The 3,426-nt window shown below is 42.2% G+C and overlaps 1 non-coding gene across 1 annotated transcript; it reads left to right on the forward strand.

The window, feature by feature from the left end:
* The first annotated feature begins 429 nt into the window (after positions 1–429).
* Trnap-agg (transfer RNA proline (anticodon AGG)) lies at positions 430–501 on the forward strand. Its single transcript has one exon. It is a non-coding gene; the product is annotated as a tRNA-Pro (tRNA).
* Positions 502–3,426: the final 2,925 nt, after the last annotated feature.

Genomic DNA, 3,426 nt, shown 5'->3' on the forward strand with positions numbered 1-3,426 from the left:
TCGGTAGAATGTGCTTTCCTTATAGCAAAAACAGCAAGGAACCCTACATCTCTATGAGTGTTCAATCTGAGTTGGTCCATTACGACCAGCGAACAGCGGCTGGTACGTACTTTTCAATGTCAATAAACTTTACCAACAGCCGTACACTTTAAGATATTTTATTTTATTCCGAAAGCAACCGGTTTCGTCAAAATATTTTTCCATATTCAGGCCCCATGCGCTTTTTTCAAATCAACGAACTTATCGTATAGCGCCATAAAACTGGATATCGTGAATTCCAATCGTTGTGCAGATGCTTCATATGAAGACGTGACAGCAAGTGAGACTGGAAGCGGCGTGAGTTCCTTCACGCAGTGTACGTCACACTGGCGGAACCTGTTACTGGCACGGAACTGGTCCAGAAATTTCTCTTCACGCGAGCTTCCCGTGGGCTCGTTGGTCTAGGGGTATGATTCTCGCTTAGGGTGCGAGAGGTCCCGGGTTCAAATCCCGGACGAGCCCTGTATATTTTTAAATTTCTTGTTTCTTTTTCACGCTGACGTGATTCTTGAACCTATGAAAACCCTCAGTTTTGCAAATCGTGCCTGCAGTACATTCTCTGCGCTTCAGTAGAATTCCAGCAATCTGTAAAATACCATTTTCACATGTTCACTACAGAATAACCCTTGAAATTATAGCGAATTTTAATCGTTCGAAGAATGAAATGTCAAAAAAACATCAACATTTGTCTGTTGGTCTTGCTTTCATGCAAAACGCCAACGTTCTGGTGGTGATGGGTCGCAGCTGTCGTGTGCTCAAGTTGATACCAAAACATGAACTGCTGCAAGCTTTGACTAACTTGAGCTGTCTGTCTGTGGCAGTCATTACGTACGGAATAACTCTTGGATGCGATTAAACATCTGTTACATTTCTATCGTCCGGTGATGAAATATTTGACTGATTAGCGATTAGATATTAAGAACCTTCCGGTTTGTAGAATGTTTGTACAAGCACGAAAAATGAAAGCTGACACTGACTGGATCGCTATATCTAAGAATGATTGGTTTTCCATGGCGCAGCAGCCACAAGTTACAGATTTTGTAATAATTGGTGAAATGATTTTGTGTGGTTACGGTATTGTGCAAGACTTACTGCCTGTTAAAACATGGCATTCATTAAATAACATTAAGGGGCTATTTGCTGCAACGTAGCTCCTCACAGCTCCTTAATTTCCTACAATCTTAACGTAGTAGCGTCATTTCATGGACATGGCAACGGCCAGGTGCTATCTACTGTAGTGAAGGGGACAATGAAATCATCAAATGTTAGGTGAGAATAGAATTACTGCTAGGCATACCTGATGTGTATCTAGAACTACAGCCCTCACGTGTATCTCCAGGCTGGACCACCTACCAGGGTTATGTCCAACGAATGTGTTGTATATGGCAATCCTTGTGGGGATGATTTTGAGTGACCGTAAATGTGAAGAACTGGAAGAAATGTGAACAATGAACTTACACTAGTACTGAACTGAGACAGTAAAACTGTGATCAGTGTTTGGGAGGGGATGTATAGCAGGTTTGGTAATAATAGTGGTAAAGAGTATCGTTCTTGGATATTACATTAACGATTTCCATTGTGAAATTACACAATACATTAGTGACGATTATTTGAGATGCCACATTATGCTTGACAGACCAAATAGATTTTTCTGTGGGATGTGATGGACTGACATTAGGAAAAGAAGAAGTCGTGACTTTCTTAGAAAGTATATCACACTGAAGGATGAAGTGGCACTAAGCGGCTGAGAAAGCCTGCAGGTACCAGCACTATCAGGGTGTGTGGTGGCAGGTAGCAGTCCTCACTTCGTGGCACAAATACGATAATTCCACAGGAGGCGCAAAGTGAAATTCAACACACTGGCTAGAGTGTGAAAGAGCCCGTGCAATCGTCTCCTGTAGACAAACAAATATCGTTAAATACGGTAGGATAGTCTAATCTTACGATTATTAAAAGCCCAGCAGTATAGGGTGGTACACTACTACAACACAGAGCAGTGCAGAATGCATACACCTTCAGATTAATAAGTAGCGAACAGATTTTTAGCTATCGGTATCACTACGATCAGAACAATGATTGAAAATAAGGAATTCATGGTATTAATGAATAGGGAAGTATGTTACAATTCTCGCGGAAGATAGGACAATGACGTACTTTTTTCAGGACTACATGATGAAAGTTCGTCAATGCAAGACGTTCAGAAGTCATGAAGGAAATTGCTCATGTGCTTACTGATCAAGTTCATTTAGATGACCATGGTTCAGATGTGAATGTACCAAATGGAAGTTCTGCACTGTGTCAGCAGACACTGCAACTGTTGACAGTGATAGTGATTTGGCGAGTGAAAGCAAGGCAGTAAATATTACTGATTATAAGATTATGGGGTTTCTCAGGGAATTTTGTTACTATTGGGCAAAATTTAAGAAAAATCAGAAAGCAATTACAAATTAAATGAAAGAAAATATAACTTCCATTGAAGAAAAACTCATACAGGGTGTTTCAAAAATGACCGGTATATTTGAAACGGCAATAAAAACTAAACGAGCAGCTATAGAAATACACCGTTTGCTGTTATATGCTTGGGACAACTGTACATTTTCAGGCAGACAAACTTTCGAAATTACAGTAGTTACAATTGTCAACAACAGATGGCACTGCAGTCTGGGAAACTCTATAGTACGATATTTTCCACATATCCACCATGCGTAGCAATAATATGGCGTAGTCTCTGAAAGAAATTACCCGAAACCTTTGACAACGTGTCTGGCGGAATGGCTTCACATGCAGATGAGATGTACTGCTTCAGCTGTTCAATTGTTTCTGGATTCTGGCGGTACACCTGGTCTTTCACGTGTCCCCACAGAAAGAAGTCACAGGGGTTCATGTCTGGCGAATAGGGAGGCCAATCCACGCCGCCTCCTGTATGTTTCGGATAGCCCAAAGCAATCACACGATCATCGAAATATTCATTCAGGAAATTAAAGACGTCGGCCGTGCGATGTGGCCGGGCACCATCTTGCATAAACCACGAGGTGTTCGCAGTGTCGTCTAAGGCAGTTTGTATCGCCACAAATTCACGAAGAATGTCCAGATAGCGTGATGCAGTAATCGTTTCGGATCTGAAAAATGGGCCAATGATTCCTTTGGAAGAAATGGCGGCCCAGACCAGTACTTTTTGAGGATGCAGGGACGATGGGACTGCAACATGGGGCTTTTCGGTTCCCCATATGCGCCAGTTCTGTTTATTGACGAAGCCGTCCAGGTAAAAATAAGCTTCGTCAGTAAACCAAATGCTGCCCACATGCATATCGCCGTCATCAATCCTGTGCACTATATCGTTAGCGAATGTCTCTCGTGCAGCAATGGTAGCGGCGCTGAGGGGTTGCC

This window comes from Schistocerca cancellata, chromosome 3, assembly GCF_023864275.1.
Source record: "Schistocerca cancellata isolate TAMUIC-IGC-003103 chromosome 3, iqSchCanc2.1, whole genome shotgun sequence".
Classification (NCBI taxonomy): domain Eukaryota; kingdom Metazoa; phylum Arthropoda; class Insecta; order Orthoptera; family Acrididae; genus Schistocerca; species Schistocerca cancellata.